At 40.4% G+C, this 17,072-nt stretch overlaps 1 pseudogene; it reads left to right on the plus strand.

Annotated features, from left to right (window-relative positions):
• Positions 1 to 15,544: 15,544 nt before the first annotated feature.
• On the plus strand, positions 15,545 to 16,204 carry LOC149834379 (secreted RxLR effector protein 161 pseudogene; annotated as a pseudogene).
• Positions 16,205 to 17,072: the final 868 nt, after the last annotated feature.

The raw sequence follows: 17,072 nt of genomic DNA on the forward strand, positions 1-17,072 counted from the left end.
GCACATATGAGCATGCTATAATCACATATAAAGTTTTTTGCCTGCCTTAGAGCACACATGAGTATGATAGAATCACATATAAAGTTTTTTTGACTGCCTTAGAACACATATGAGCATGCTATAATCACATATTCAGTTTTTTGACTGTCTTAAAACACATATGAGCATGCTAGAATCACATATAGAGTTTTTTTACTGCCTTAGAACACATATCATTCATAATAGAATCACATATAAAGTTTTTTGTTTTACCTGCCTTAGAGCACATATGAGCATGATAGAATCACATATAGGGTTTTTCTGACTGCCTTAGAGCACATATGAGCATGATAGAATCACATATAAGGTTTTTCTGACTGTCTTAGAACACATATATGCATGCTATAATCACATATTAAATTTTTTGACTGCCTTAGAACACATATGAGCATGATCGAATCACATATATAGCTTTTTGCCTGCCTTAGAGCACATATGAGCATGGTAGAATCACATATAGAGTTTTTCTGGCTGCTTTAGAACACATATGAGCATGATATAATCACATATAAAGTTTTTTTACTGCCTTAGAACACATATCATTCATGATAGAATCACATATAGAGTTTTTTGTCTGCCTTAGAGTATATATGAGCATGATAAAATCACATATAGAGTTTTTTTACTGCCTTAGAACACATATGAGCACATGATAGAATCACATATAGTGTATAATTTATTTCAATATATTTTGTTTATCAATACTGACTGTTCTTTTCTTGTGTAGGTTGCTAGCGATAATCAGCGTAGCGGAGCTGAAGGGACAGATCAAGGCAATGAACAAGAAGACGCACAAAATCTTGGCGATGATTAGATTAATGTGTTGAAGAAGTTTTTTTTTTGTTTCGAAAATATAATTGTTGAATTGTAAATAATTAAACTTGTTAATTTTAAAGTGGAACGATCAATTGTTTTAGATTCCTTTTATATGAAATTTTATGTGTACTTTGTTTTTTATTTACAGGAAATATAAATTATACAGGAAATATAAATTGTAGTGTTCTCGATATTTAATTTTCAAATAAATTTTTTTTATTTTTGTTGTTGTTTGCGATGGATTAGCGACAGATATATTCGTCGCTATATATATAATATTGCGACGGATGTAAATCCATCGCCAAGCTGAGGTCGCCGTTTAGTATCGACGGATTTGCGACGGAATCCGTCATTCGTTATTCTGTCACAATTAGCGACAGAACTGACGACGAATTTATTCTGTCGCCAATTAGCGTCAAAAAATTCGCAACATAAGTTGTCCGTCGCCTCTTTGTCGTTAATCCGTCGTTAAGCCGGTTAACGACTGATTAGCGACGAAATAGCAACAGAATGGGGTCGTCGCTAATCCACTGCTTTGTTGTAGTGTAGGCTGACGAACCCTTTCAGGACTGACTCATCATAAAAGACGGTGATGGTACAACTTGAGTGACATATGTTTGATACTGAACCTGACAGAGTTCAATGAGGCCTCAGTCACTCAAGGGGTTTGAGGTCGTGGTTATTCTTAAATATATAAGGATTGAAACCAACTAATGCAAGTAGATGATACATTCAAATTGACATGTTAGGGTTCTCTCAGTACGAGAATTCCGCCCTAACATGGATGAAGTCATCAGGCCTCTGGGGTATCTAAAATAAATAGAATAATCAACCCCTAGAATGTCGCGTTGATGCCTGGACAAAGAATTCTCTCGTGTACTATGGGGTAAAATGTTAATATCAAAATAATGCATTAGCTTTAGGTTCAGTGATGTATTGAATGTATGAGTGGATGGACGTTGTTGTGTCAAGTCCTGCATAACCTTATGAAAGGTATCATGGTCGGTATACTACTAAACTTATTGAGCAAATACCCATATTGTATGTGTACGACTAAGCGAAGCTCGTGCCTTAGGCTCGTAAGATACAGATGCGCCAAGTATGTAGACTTGAGCTTTGACATCCCAATTAAGACCCTGAAAAGGTCAATGTTAAGTCTTGGAGACTTGAGCAGGTTATTCAAATCACAGTTCTAAAGAAGACTTACGCTAAGTCATGCAGACTTGAGTGAGAGATTCAAATCACAGCCCTGAAGAGGCTTGCGCTAGGTCATGAAGACTTGAGCGAATGTTCAACTCGTAGCCCTGAAGAGGCTCTTGCGATATACGCCAAGTTGTGTGAGTGTCGTTGTTACGAATTGTGACCCTGAGTGGTCAACGCATTTACTTAAGTTGAATGAATACATGATTTCTTGCTTATCAGACCATCAATGGTTCTGACCCTATTTAATGAGAATTTAAGGTGTTGGACCTGTGTTGCGATATGTGGAGCAAGACGACATCGAGTTTCAAGTTTTCTCTAGACATTGTTGTACTGCTTCTTTTATTAAACCAAATATTGTTTTTCTCAAGCAGTGATGTTTGTAATAAACAAGTGGTTTTGATAAATGGAACACCATGGTGGTCAAGGAGTGCTTGGCCACATACCTGTGACTCGCCCAGAGTTTTCTAAAACTGATGACTCATTATCATCTGATTCCGTTGCTAAAAATTTTTCTAAGTTTCGCTGCAAAAAAAAAATGAAAATTTTAAGTTAGCTTTGTTTTGAAAATTCGGGGTGTTACAGTAAGGAAAAGATACTTCAAATAATTTTGTGCACCCAACATGGGAATGGGGTGACATGTTTGGACTCTGAACCCTAACAGTGGTTTCACCTTAGAAAAAAAAAATCAGCAATAAAAACACCATCATCTCAAACTTCAATGTTATAAAATGACAAAACTTTAATATTACAATGCAAAATGCCTATCATCTCCATTATCACCATAACACCTTGGTTGTTGAATCGTGTGAGCCAGATTTCATACAAGGTGGTTAGTTTTTTTTGAAAGACAAGCTGGGGTTAGGTTATACAACTATACCATTGGGGTTTGAACTTGCAACGTCTCATCTCAAGCTAACGTGTAGTAGCTGCTCTCACCAGACAAGGGGAGCCAGATTTCATACAAGATTGTTATTTCTTTTTAACCCTTCTTTAGGAAAATCAGGCCTTGTGAAGTCAGCTGAATAGGAAGCAATGGTCATAGAATTGCAGATTTGCTATTGATCTAAAATGAGATGGGATCAGGTGGGAGCCTGCTCTGGATGCCATTGATCTCAAGATGAACAGCATCTAAAACCTGTGGGGATGGGCTGCTCATCACTTGGATGGGCCACACTCTTTGTTTTTCAATGTTGTTCATATTTTGGATGGACGACATCAGAATGGGTGTCATCTATTTTTAAGATGAACGGCATCCAAGGTGTCTCCTCCGCCGTGATCCTCTCTCATCTAAAATAAGTTTGGATTGGGTGCAATATGATTTAACAAAACACTATATCAACTTGATATCTATGCCACAACGACATGCCATTTGGAGGGCGCGACATGAGTTAGATGTGCTATATATGACATGCTGACACCGTAGATATTAGAGGTGTCAACGGGTCAGGTTTTGTTCGGACTGTGAAACCAGACTTGGCCCCAAACTTTGGGTATGGTATCGGGTTTGGACCTAGGTCTAACCAGACCCATTATAGAAGAAACCATACCCAGACTGGATAAAAATTACATGAACCATGCCCGATAAAATAATATCTTTTATCATTTTTACATTGAAATTTGTGCATCTTAATCGAAACTTTGGCCGGGCCCCATCTGATATAAAATTTCACAAACTATACCTGGCTCCATGTATTAATCGGACCTTCGGGTCCGAACCCAGGTCTTCTCATTTATCACCATACCTGGACCCTATAGGGTTTGGTATGGTTCGGGTCTGGGTAAACCCAACCTGTTGACACTCCTAATGGATATTATTACCAATGATGGGTCTATGTGGTCGATTGGAGTTGTCAGTGCACTTTTCCTTGTGGTGGGACATTGCAGGTTCAAACCCCCCCAGCCGTATGTTGAATAATAACTGGTGAGGTTTGTACGTCACCTTGTGTTGGGACGTTGCAAACCCAATGGTCTTAGTTGTATAATGGCGGGTCTCCCTAACCCTGGTGGGGTTTACCTAACCCCAGCTTGCCTTTAAAAAAAAATGTATGAATATTATTTTAATAATAACAATATTTTTTTAATAAATATATTTAAGTTATTAAAATATTAAAAAAATCTATGTTGCCATATTTTATTTTTCTAATAGCAAGCGTATCTTTGTGACATATTCTCAGGGAATTGGCGAAATTGGGACATTCAACTCCTACTTTCTGCTTGAAGGATGAGGGTTTTGGTCTTGTCATGAGAAAAAAAGGAGGTTGACTTTGTAAAATTGAAATGAAATTTGTAATTGCTTTCCCACCATTCCTTCAAATGCTAGGAGAAAACCAATACTTAAATGGGCATTTCAAAAAATAATAATAATAATTAAAAACCCTAAATTCACTAAAAATTTATGTCCAAATTCCTAGCTCTTATGTATTTTTTGTTACTTAGAATAAGTATACTTACCAATAAAGTTGTATTGCAAACTTACTTTGCTTTGCAAGCGTTTCAAAAATGTTGTGAGTACATTTTTAGTTATAATATCATTTTTCTTGAATATGGTCTAATTTTTGTGCTTATAGGAATGTGCCACTATTTGATTACAACTATTCAAATTCCATTTTTTTTTCTTTTTCAATAGTTTAAGTTACTGGTGGCCTCCAATAATTGAAACCTGAATTTTCTTGGTTAAGATTGTGTAACAATTTTATGTGACTCAGATGAGTTCAAGAACCCTGAACAACCTTAATAGGGATATAAACTGTTAAGATTCAGATCACATATCTGACAGAATTCGAATCCATTTAGTCGGAGTCGGTGGCCAAAGAAAATCCAGACTTGGTACCAATTTTTTGCATCCGAAGTCGAAGTCGGAGTAAAATCTAAATTCTTATATATGTAAATGTTGAATTTTAATGAAAGTTGGATTCAGATTTGGTTTTAGCTGATTCCCATCTGACTTTGAATCCGAATCGGGATCTAATTAAGGTATAACCGACTAGGTTAGATTTGGTAATGCCTAGATCCGAACTAAGTCTATCCTATTCACACCTAAGTCTTTCATTTTCTTAAAACAAAAAAAAAATGGTGTAAAAAACTTGTTTGGACGTCTTTTGCGTCCAATGTCAGCCAAGGCTGAGCTTATAAGGAAAAAAAAATAGAGAGATCCACTCCTTCCACTTACCATCTTTCTAAATTTTATTCATAGAACCACAAATAAGAACATGACATGATCGGACTGTCCATTATGTGACGCACATGCAGGACCATGGATGTATAGATCTAGATTCAGATCCAGATCCAGATCCAGATCCAAAACAACAAGTTTGAAGTGCAAAACAATCAGCTCCCATCTATTACAATCACTACATGGAAGAATTATTGGTCTTGGGCCCACGAGGGCTTCAGGCATCTGGTAGAGGCGCTTATTAATTATTACCAAGTTGACGGGATGTCACGAATTCAAAACCTAAGGGTGTGCGCCATTTGCCATGAGGCCGAAGCTGAGTGTATTTCCTGGTAGTCAAGGGCTTTTTGAGGTTTTATGCAAATGAACTCAGTAGATCATACCATTTTTCTTTAGTTTTTGTTTATTCTCATCCCTTAAATGAATGCAACTAAAGGCTGGGATGGAAAGCAGAATAGGAAGAACTAAGACCAATCTAAGGAGAATCTTTGGATTGGGGTTGTATATATATATATACATATATATATATAACCAATACCAAATCCGATCTTAGCTAATTGGACTCGGATTTGGATTCAAATCTGGATAGGAAAAGAACTAATACAGAATCCAAAAAAATACCTATAATCATACTCGGATACCCAATCACATTCGGTCATGAGATTCTAAACTGAATCTGAATCTGATTACTGATAGGTTTCAGTTTTCTTAACCAAATCTGACTAATGAGATTTGACATCGGGTATCACATATGTCTGATCCATTGACATCCCTAGACCAATCAATTACCTTGTTTTATTACTTGCTACCCCACATCCAAATATTAAATAAAAAAAGTATTAACCTAAGAATAGAATCATAATGTCTAAAACTGAGTAATTTTTTTAATATGCCACAAATTTATAGCGATTTGACATTTTTTTGAATAAACGGAAGTTCATTCATGATATTTTCAAAATATGACCAATATCTTGGAGAGGAGGAAAGCAAGTAACGTGGGAAAAAGTTGACTTAAGAAGGCAAATTGTGCACGTCTTCACAATTCCTGTGAGCTAAGAAGGCAGATCTCATGATATTTGGACTTTGGATCAAAATATGCCAATAAATTTGATCTATCAGTGGTCTCGTATGTCAACGGGTCGGGTTTGGTTCGGACCCAGGTGGAAACAAACCCATACTTGATTTGAGATGATGGTACTGGGTCCGGATCTGGGTCTAACCGGACTCACCATAAGAGAAACCATACCCGGATCATATAAGAGTTTCATGAACCAGACCTGGACCATAGCCAGTAAAATAGTATTTTTTTTTTTTATCTTTTTTACATTGAAAAATTGTGGATCTTAATCGGAAATCGGGTCAGACATGGGTCTGGTATGAAATTTCACAAGCCATAACCAGTTCCATATATTAATCGGACCCTTCAGGTCCAACCCAGATTCTAATCGGACCTTCTTGTTTATCACCAAACCCTGACCCTATAGGGTATGGTACGGGTCGGGTCCTGGTAAAACCCAACCCATTGACACTCCTACCTGGAATGATAAAAATATGCCAATATTTGGTGGGGCAAGCAACAGCTTCAATGAATAGCTGCTTCAACAATGCCAGATTCGATGATAGGAGCTGTTCATGAGCCGGATCCATTTGTTAGGGTGGGAATAGATGACTAGAACCAATTAACAAGGGTTCAATCCGGACCATGTATGTATTTCAGGTCCAGTTATATACGTTCCATACTGAGATTATGTGGTTTGTATCAAGTCTAGAACTAGCAGGATGTGAGTCTGTGACTTGTATCTATCCTATAAAATACATAAGCTTGTAGCTTATAGACTTTGGATCTGAATACTGAGATCCATCCTCTCACCTATCTGATGGACTTATATGGGTTATATTTACACTTGCATGATCAGGGTATCCAAAGTAAGAAAAAGCAAGTCCATGTTAGAGAGAGAGAGAGAGAGAGAGAGAGAGAGAGAGAGAGAGAGACGTGCAAAAGACATTATTTCAATCAGGGGGTGTAACTGGGTCGGGCATTCCTGACCCGACCAGACTTGATCTTCATAGACCCATGGCCATGGGTTCCAGTCAGGTGCAGACCTGTTTCAAAAATGGGGTAGCTCTTGGATAAGGAAATTATAGGCCTGAACTCATTTGTACTCCACCTGACTTTATGCTTGACCCAATCGATACTATGCTATCTGTATGAGAACTGACCCAGATCTAAACAAATATTAGACCCAAACCTGAACCCGATCCATCTGGTTATGTAGTATATGTACCCAGACCGACCAAATCCCCAATCCAGTTTGCACCCAAACCCGTTTCATAGCTGACCTGATACTGTAACTATTTCAAGGAATAATTATTCAAAAACTTATTGATTTTAATTCACTTTATCATACCATATTAATGTAGTTTTCAATTTAAACTGATATAATTGGTTAGTTTTCAAATAATGTTCTTTTCATCTGTAAATCTTTGGTATGCTTCCAAATGATGATTCTTATAAACCTTTCCAATTACAAAACTTCATGGTAAGAGTTTGTTAATACATTAACATGTTAAAGGATAATCTTTTACTTCAAGATTTCCTAAATCTAGTTCGCTCATAAAACTTTTGTATTAAGCTTGAATTAAATTCGTTTCGCACCTGAACTAAATCGATCTGAACCTCGTCTTGTTTGAATCAGAACTAAACTAAACATGATCCATTATGGGTCCGACCATTTCATACCCAATGACTTTTTATATCCGAACATATAATTAAAGACCTGACCTAGTTCATGCCCAAAAACCAAACCTGAATCCAAAATTCTTCGACCCAGTACATACCCAAAACCAAACCCAAATCTGTTTCATTTTGGTTCGTGTTCTGATCAAACTTTTGAACTCGATAAAAGAACTTGTCCTTTTGAAGCCCAATCTGCTTATATGTAATCTGAATTATGCTCAAACCCATTAACCCATAGGGGTCTACAGTTTCACTCAAATCTACACCCATCAATGGGAAGACTCCAAGTTCCGAGTCCCTCTGATCTGTATGGCTAACTAATTTACACAAGGACCCGAACTCTAATTGAAGCCATTTAGAGAAAACAAGTTCTAGCAATGAATTGGATTTTATCCAATATCCGACCAAATTAAATTCTGTTTAGTTGCATTCAGTAAGCCAAAACCATATCTGATTATAATCGGATGTGGACATGGTTTTGATCTTTTTCTACTAACTACTACAAATATCCGAATTTGAAGGATATCCAAATCCATTTACATGTAAAAAAGTGGATCTACTATATATGAGCTTTTCACCATCAGAATCCACATCTGAATTTGAACCTGTTTAGCCAACATCCAATTAGCAGAATATGGTATTTTCCACATCCGATATGAATCTGAAGCGTTTACATCCCTACTCGAGCAGCTTGGCTTAGTTAAAGCACATATCAGGTTTCTTTATTTAATGAGTAAGCAATCCAAGGTTGAGCTTAGTCGCAAGATCATTTACTTTATCAAGTTCAAGTTCAAGTTCAAGCTATATTTGAGTTCATTAAGAGCTTGCTTAAGCTCAATTAATTGGATGGGCTTCTTAATTTCGACACTTCTTTTTTTGAAAGGCAAGCTGGGGTTGGGCAGACCCCCCACCAGTTACTATTCAACGTATCCACTGGGGTTTGAACCTGCAACGTCCCAACACAAGGAGACGTGCACTGACAGCTCCTGCCAACTACGCGGAGCCCCCCATTGATTCTTAAGTGAACCTTACAACTCATACAAAGCCAATGTTACTTCGTCGCACGGGGGCCTTCGCTTCTAAGCCCATGACAGTTACAGTGGTTACTTGAAAAATACATCTTTTTGGTATGTGTAGCTCAGTCTAAGCTTAGTCAACCCGAGCTTGATCTTTATCTAGCTTGAACATGCATTTGAGCTCAGCCCAAGCTCAAGCCCAGTACTGAGGGTGCCAAGCATTTGAGCTCAGGTTCTGCTCAACTCGTATGTAGGCCTAGAGACATAGCCAAACAAACTAGTTTGCCTTAGGCCACACGGTGACAAGGACCATGACATGTTTATCCCTCAAGGGTGAACCTATTATATTTGCACAGGGACATGCACATGCACATGCAGCAGAGATAATAAATTTTAGTGCCTTAATATGTGGTACAGAGAGCCTGAGGAGAAGGTGCTGACCCTATCATCTCAGGTTTAACTCCCAATGAGGATGCCTTTTGTAAGGGCTTTGGTGTTGGTGACCCCACTCGGAGATTACCCGCTTCGGTGGGGAACTTGGTCATAAAAAAAATGGTGTTATATGGAACCAACTACCCTCACAATCAAGCACAAAAAAATACAGATGACTTTTAGCACAAAACAAAGCAAGGCAAGGATGAGCGCAGTGAAGTTAGAGGCATCTGTCTTCGCCTTCAGATATCATCAAGTGTCTGCCTAGCTTGTGCTGCAAACTTGCTTGCTTCGCGAAGCTCGTTGTCTACTCCTTCACTTCTGACTTCTTTGTAAAAAGGTGCCAAACAACGGCAATTTTTTTGCCAAGTACTGGCACGTCTGAGTCAGAAAGGCTTTGATGACTCAAATTCATATTAGGAGCCAGAGGAACCAGGACATGCATACTATAGTGTCCTCCAGCTAGCATTAGATGGTGCTGGTGGTCCTTTCTCTTTCTTTCCTTTTTTTGTTTCCTCGTCATCTCTAGTAGTGTCATTCATAAGTTTAATTTATCTTTGAATGTGGTCCCTGCAATAGCTGAAGCTGACAATTACCTTGTGCAAGTGGGATGGAGGAGTTGGATACAGATGGGTTTTGCTGTCTTGCTTTAAGCCACTAATCTATTTCACAAACTTACAGATCCCAGCCAATTGATAAGGACAATGCAGACCCATTTGGGCAGAGTTTTGCTTGCATATATCGATAAGGCCTAACAGCAGGGTTGCATGAAGCAAATATCTAATTTATAAGCTTCAAAGTTACATGAGTCAAGCAAGTTCAGATGGAAAGAGTAAGAAATCTGCACCTGATATAGCACACAAGGAACACTAGAAACAGAAAAAAAAAAAACATTGAAAACATGTGTCAACACACGCCAAGGCTCAGTGGTCTAGCGTTCTGAGTTTAAACTATGATTACAAAACCATGGGATTTAGTCCATGGACCAGAGGGTTGTCCACACTCAGGTGGCAGTTCAAATCCTACAGACTGCTGCTGCTTGCAAGTATATAACCCCCATGGCTTCCAATCACATGATGCCTATGTACTCATGTGAGTGGCCAGAGAACACAGACATTAAAAAAGCAACTTTCAAGAGGACATCCTGCTCCAGAAGGAAAAGTCTGACTTTAGTCGAAGAAATAAATTAGATTTCTTTCATTTTATTTTCTTCTGATGGAAAATTACATTCTCATGGTGTCCTGTTAAATTTATTGTGCAGACCAATACAACTCTCCATATGCTTCTCCAAAATCAGAATATGACCCTTGTCATCATGCTTCTGTAGATCACTGTACACATTAGCAACATACTGAAATGACCTTCCATAAAAGTGAGCCGCACATGCTGCCTTGAATGTTAGAAGCTGCAGATCACCTGTAGGTTATTCTAAAACTTAGTGACTCTCAAATCCTTTATAGGAGTTGCAAGAAATATAATCAACAATCATATTTTCATCCAAGTGTGAACAATTCGGGAAATCTATGATTAGTTTGCATATTTATGTGGTGGTCCTATGATATGAAACAGTCAACAGCAACAGAAGATCAGAAAATCAGGTGAATAACCAAAGATTATCATCATCTGTCCCCGAGAAAAGGTGGCATGCATAATGCATCTAATATCCAAACTCTCTGATCAGAGAGAACATCACAAATCCGTGAATAAGGAATATACAGCAATCATATTTTCATCCAAGTGTGCACAATTCGGGCAATCTATGGTTAGTTTGCTATATTTTATGTGGTGTCCTATGATATGAAACAGTCAACAGCAACAGAAGATCAGAAAATCAGGTGAAGAACCAAAGATTATCATCATCCGTCCTCGAGAAAAGGTGGCATGCATAATGCATCTAATATCCAAACTCTCTCATCAGAGAGAACATCACAAATCCGTGAATAAGGAATATAAATACAACAGCAAATTCTGATGCAGGTTGCATCTAAACATGATGTCCACCAACTGGGGATGAACACAACAGGTTGGTGATCAGCTGCCCCAAGAAACAAAAAAATCAACGCAGCTCGTGCTCCTTTGACTCCTAATTCTAGTCTCTCACCTTACAGCATGAACTCAAAATTTATATATATTCTAAGCTATGTCATGCGTATGTGACCCGGGGTCAAGTACCTGTGTCGACATGGGTATGGGTATGGGAATGGGACAAACACCCGTGTTGAGGATAAGCATCGTTAGTCCTGACGGATCCCACCAGAATGGTAACCTTCCATACTGTTGAAGATCCCCTATTGTCTCCCTGCTGAAGATAATGGTAACCTCCTATACATCCGCATGGATGACCAACATCTACCAGAATGACCTCAACGGCTCCCTTTTGTTTCGGTGCTTTCCTACTATCTGATGTAGCTGATATAGTTTTCCTATTTCGAAGTTATGGCTGCTGTGTATATAAACCCATCAAGGGCGTGTATCATTTTACGAAAATCTTATAATGAGATTCGATAGGAGTTCCCGTGGATGTAGGCTGATATCAGCCGAACCACGTACATGATCTTGTCCTCATGCGTTACTCTCTGCGCTCTCTCTTAAGCTTTCATGGTATCAGAGCGTGATCCTCTCGACCAGACTCAACGCTGCTACAACTAACCTCCGCTCCCTGCCAATGGCGAACCAAAACCGTGAAGGCTCATCAACGAATACAGAGGCTCTTGCTTAGAGAGTCGTCATCCATGAACAGGTAACTCCTAATATCAGAATTACCACCAGCCTGCTGAATGGCTTCAGCTACTTGCCATGGTCCAAAGCCGCAACATTATACTTGAGCAGCAATTCGAAACTTGGCTTCGTAAACGGCAAGAAGATCAAACCAGAAATTACCGATCCCAAGTATGAGGAATGGGAATCCGGTAATCATCAGGTCATGTCCTGGCTCTTGAGCTCCATAGAACCCAAAATCGCAAATGGTTTTTTATTCCTTGAATCAGCCGAAGACATTTGGAGAGCCGCCAAGGAGCTCTACGGGGAACAATACAACATAGCTCAGATGTACCAGCTCACCAAAGAAATCCGTGACGCAAAAAAACCAGACAACGCCCACTTTAGCGAGTTCTTGGGTCACATCTAAAGCCTGTGGGACGAGCTGGACTCACACCAGGTCACCACCAACGACCCCAGAGACGCGACCAAACTGAAAGAGCAAGAGCGCGTCTTTCATATCCTCGCCGCGCTTGGACCCGAATACGAAGGTCTGAGGAGTCAGATCCTTATGACCCGCGACCTCCCATCATTGAATTCTGTCTGTGCCACCATAATGCGAGAGGAGGCTCGACGCAAAGTCATGAACCCGATAGGCGATACAGAAGAAGCCAAAGACAACCCAAAAAAATCTGCCTTCTACTCCGATCATAGAGGCTCCAAGCCTCGCTCCAAATACGGGGAGTCAAACGCCAACAACAACGGCACCAACTGGGACAAGGGAAAAAGGCTCAGATGCTCTCACTGCAAAAAACCAGGCCATTTGCACAAGACCTGCTGGTTCATTCATAGCAAACTGGATTGTATGCGAGGAAAGGTCGAGCCTGACCCAAGCGGACCTCACACGGCTCAGGCCCACACTGCTGGAACCCCACTGACTGTCAAAACTATGGCTGAACTTCTCAAAGGGCTCGGACTTCACAAGCCGAGCACGCAGGAGAAGGAGAAGACCGCAGGAATGACTATCGTCTCTTCCGATCTCAACGCCTCCAGCGGGACAGGTACACACTCTTTACTTACCTCCATAAACAACCAACCATGGATTGTTGACTCTGGGGCCACTCACCATATGACCAAGGACTTAAGAAACGTGCAGTTGAGGCACCAAGAGGATAAAGAATCTATCATCACCGCCAGTGGGTCACTCATGACCCTCAAGGGAATCGGTGACACCAGATTCTTTGACTTCAAAACTGCCAGCCAGATCCTATACGTCCCATCCCTGATAGCCAATCTCCTATCTGTGTCCACCATCACAAAAGAACTTAACTGTAGGGTCATATTTTCTAAAACTAACATTGAGTTTCAGGATCTAACTACGGGGAAGACAATTGGTAAAGGACGACAGGTCAACGGGCTCTATCAGATCCATCAAGGGCTAGAAGCAATGATGAGTAGAGTCGATAAAGGGAGACACTGGCATCATAGACTCGGACACCCTTCAAACCGGGTGTTTAGAGCCCTATTCCCCGAACTTTCATTTGATGATAATACTTGTGAAGTGTGTCGATACGCAAAACTCACACACACACACACACACTACCTTATTTTTGTAAGCACTTCCACAAATGCTTTTGATTTAGTTCATTCTGATGTATGGGGCTCAGCGCCAGAAAATTCTATTTGGGACTATAAATACTATGTCTCGTTCATAGATGATTTCTCAAAAGCCACTTGGATATACTTCTTGAAATCTAAAGACAAAGTCTACCAGAATTTTAAAATCTTTTCTCAAATGGTGGAGACTCAATTCGGCCAGAAAATTAAAACCCTTCGGACCGACAACGACGGAGAATACAAAAACTGAGCCTTCGATGAATTTTGCAAACAGCAAGGCATAGATCACCAGACCACCTGTGTGGATACTTCGCAACAGAACGAGGTAGCTGAAAGGAAAAATTGTCATCTCCTCAAAGTAACAAGGCCAATTATGTTCCAAACTAACGTGCCAAAAAGATTCTGGAGCGATGCTATAGCCACCGCCTGCTACCTAATCAACAGGACTCTCAGCAAAAGACTCCAGGGTGACTCTCCCTGGGAAAGGCTGAAAGGGAAGAAGACACAGCTAAAGCATCTTCGAACATTCGGGTGCACAACATACGTTTGGATATCCCCTCACAATCGAGATAAACTCAGCAGGAGAGCGACCAAATGTTTATTCCTGGGCTACTTTTCCTCTAAGAAGGGGTACAAGTGTTATGACTGCAACACACATAAACTCTATATATCCCAGGACGTCAGTTTCGATGAAGAACAACCCTACTTCCTTTCCAAAGAGCCTGATGCAAACTATCAGGGTGAGCCAATCTCCAGCGCCAAGTGACTACGATGATCTCATTCAATGCACTGTAATACAACAGAACAAGCAACTTGATCCCACTATCAGTCAACAAATCAATGACGAGAATGAATCCCCATCCGATCCTTCGTCTCAGGCTGCCGAAAACCTCTCCGAAAGTCAGAAAGAATCACTCGACCATCCACACGGCTTAAGGACTACGTGTCTCATATCACTTATCCCATCAATAAACAAATTTGCTATAAAGGCCTCACACCTCGGTATGTATCATACCAATGCAAGATCAGTCAAAATCGCGAGCCTGAGTCATACGAAGAAGCAATGAAAGATGATCTCTGGGTAAACGCCATGGAGGAAGAACTGACCGCTCTCAAGAAAAATCATACCTGGGAAATCTCTCACCTCCTCAAAGGGCACAAGGCAGTCGGATCCCGATGGACATACAAAATCAAATATAGAAGTGATGGGACAATAGAGAGATACAAAGCTCGGTAGGTTGCTAAAGGGTACACTTAAACCTATGACATAGATTACAGCGAAACATTCGCCCCAGTAGCCAAAATGAAGACAGTTCGCATCCTACTATCCGTTGCATGCAACCAAGGATGTGACCTACATCAGCTAGACGTCAAAAATGCATTCCTGCAAGGAGAACTAAAGGAGGAAGTATATATGAAATTACCTCTCGGGCACCCTAAGGCAAACAGTGACCTCGTCTGCAAATTAAAAAAGGCCATATACGACCTAAAGCAATTCCCAAGAGCATGGTATGCCAAGCTCAGCTCTACTTTAGAAAGCAAAAAATTTCAACGAAGTCAGGCGGATAACTCCGTATTCATCAAAAAAGAAGGCGCATATACCACTATCCTTCTAGTCTATGTTGACGACATCATAATAATAGGAAGCAACAGACTCCTCATAGAAGACCTGAAAACCTACCTTCATAAGGTATTTGATATCAAGGACCTCCGAAGACTAAGGTTCTTTTTAGGAATCGAGGTCGCATACTCAAAAAAGGGAATTTTCCTATCTCAGAGAAAATATGCTTTGGAGATTCTAAAAGAGATCGGAAAATGGGGTGCAAGCCAGCCAAAACTCCCATGGATCTCAATGTCAAAGTCACAGGACACGAAGGCGAAACTCCCATAGATAAAGAAAGGTATCAACGAATCATCGGGAAACTCATCTACCTTACACTTACTCGCCCCGACCTGGCCTACGTAGTCAATACCATGAGCAAGTACATGCACGACCCTAGAGTCCCTCACATGCAAGCTGTTGACAGAATTCTAAGATACATAAAGAAGGCACCCGGGCAAGGCATCATATTCAAAAGAAACAATCATGTCAAGATTGAGGGATACTCGGATGCCGACTGGGCTGGAGACCTTGATGACCGAAAATCGACCACAGGATACTACATCTTCGTCGGAGGTAACATAGTCACCTGGAAGAGTAAAAAACAAAGCGTCATAGCCAGGTCAAGCGCCGAAGCGGAGTATAGGGCCATGGCATCAACTGTAGGGGAGCTCGCATGGACTAAATCCCTTCTGGAGGAACTGGACTTCAAAATTGAAGCCCCTATGAACTTGCATTGCGACAACAAGGCAACCATACACATAGCCGCGAATCCAGTCTTCCATGAAAGGACCAAGCACTTCGAGATCGATTGCCATTTCATCCGAGAAAAAGTTACCAGAGGTGAGATTCAAACCCCTCCACCAAAAGCTTAAAACAACTGGCAGATGCACTTACTAAGGCTACAAGCTCAGTTCAATTTGAGAACTACATAAGCAAGTGGGGATGTTTTGACATACACGCCCCACTTGAGGGGGAGTGTTGAGGATAAGCATCGTTAGTCCTGACGGATCCCACCAGAATGGTAACCTTCCATATTGTTGAAGATCCCCTAACGTCTCCCTGCTGAAGATAATGGTAACCTCCTATACATCCGCATGGATGACCAACATCTACCAAAATGGCTTCAACGGCTCCCTTCTGTTTCGGTGCTTTCCTGTTATCTGGTGTAGCTGATATAGTTTTCTTATTTCGGAGTTATGGCTGCTGTGTATATAAACCCATCAAGGGCGTGTATCATTTTACGAAAAGCTTATAATGAGATTCGGTAGGAGTTCCCGTGGATGTAGGCTGATATCAGCCGAACCACGTACATGATCCTGTCCTCATGCGTTACTCTCTGCGCTCTCTCTTACGCTTTCAACCCGGTATGTATGTTCTGGATAGGGTCAGGTCAGGCCCAGAAACGAGCAAAATTTTTCTTTTCTTTATAGTCTTCACAAGAACCCACAGCGGCGGAAGAAGAAGAAGAAGAAGAGGAGAAGGGGAAAAAGAAGAGGAAGAAGAAGGAGAAGAAGGTGGTGGAGAGGGAGATGCATATATGACCTGTAAGGCCAAGATGAAATTAAGGGAACTTCCAAATCGAAAAATGCTTCTACTTCATGTATATAAAAAAAAATGAATGAACCCATTTAAACCCTACAAGCACAAGCTTTCAAGCACTGGATTCCAAGCATGGATCCACCAGAATAACCCAAAATTTTGAGCATGTCAACATCATACATGAAATAGGGGGAGTTGACC

Source organism: Nuphar pumila, chromosome 6 (genome assembly GCF_984573655.1).
Source record: "Nuphar pumila chromosome 6, dmNupPumi1.hap1.1, whole genome shotgun sequence".
NCBI lineage: Eukaryota > Viridiplantae > Streptophyta > Magnoliopsida > Nymphaeales > Nymphaeaceae > Nuphar > Nuphar pumila.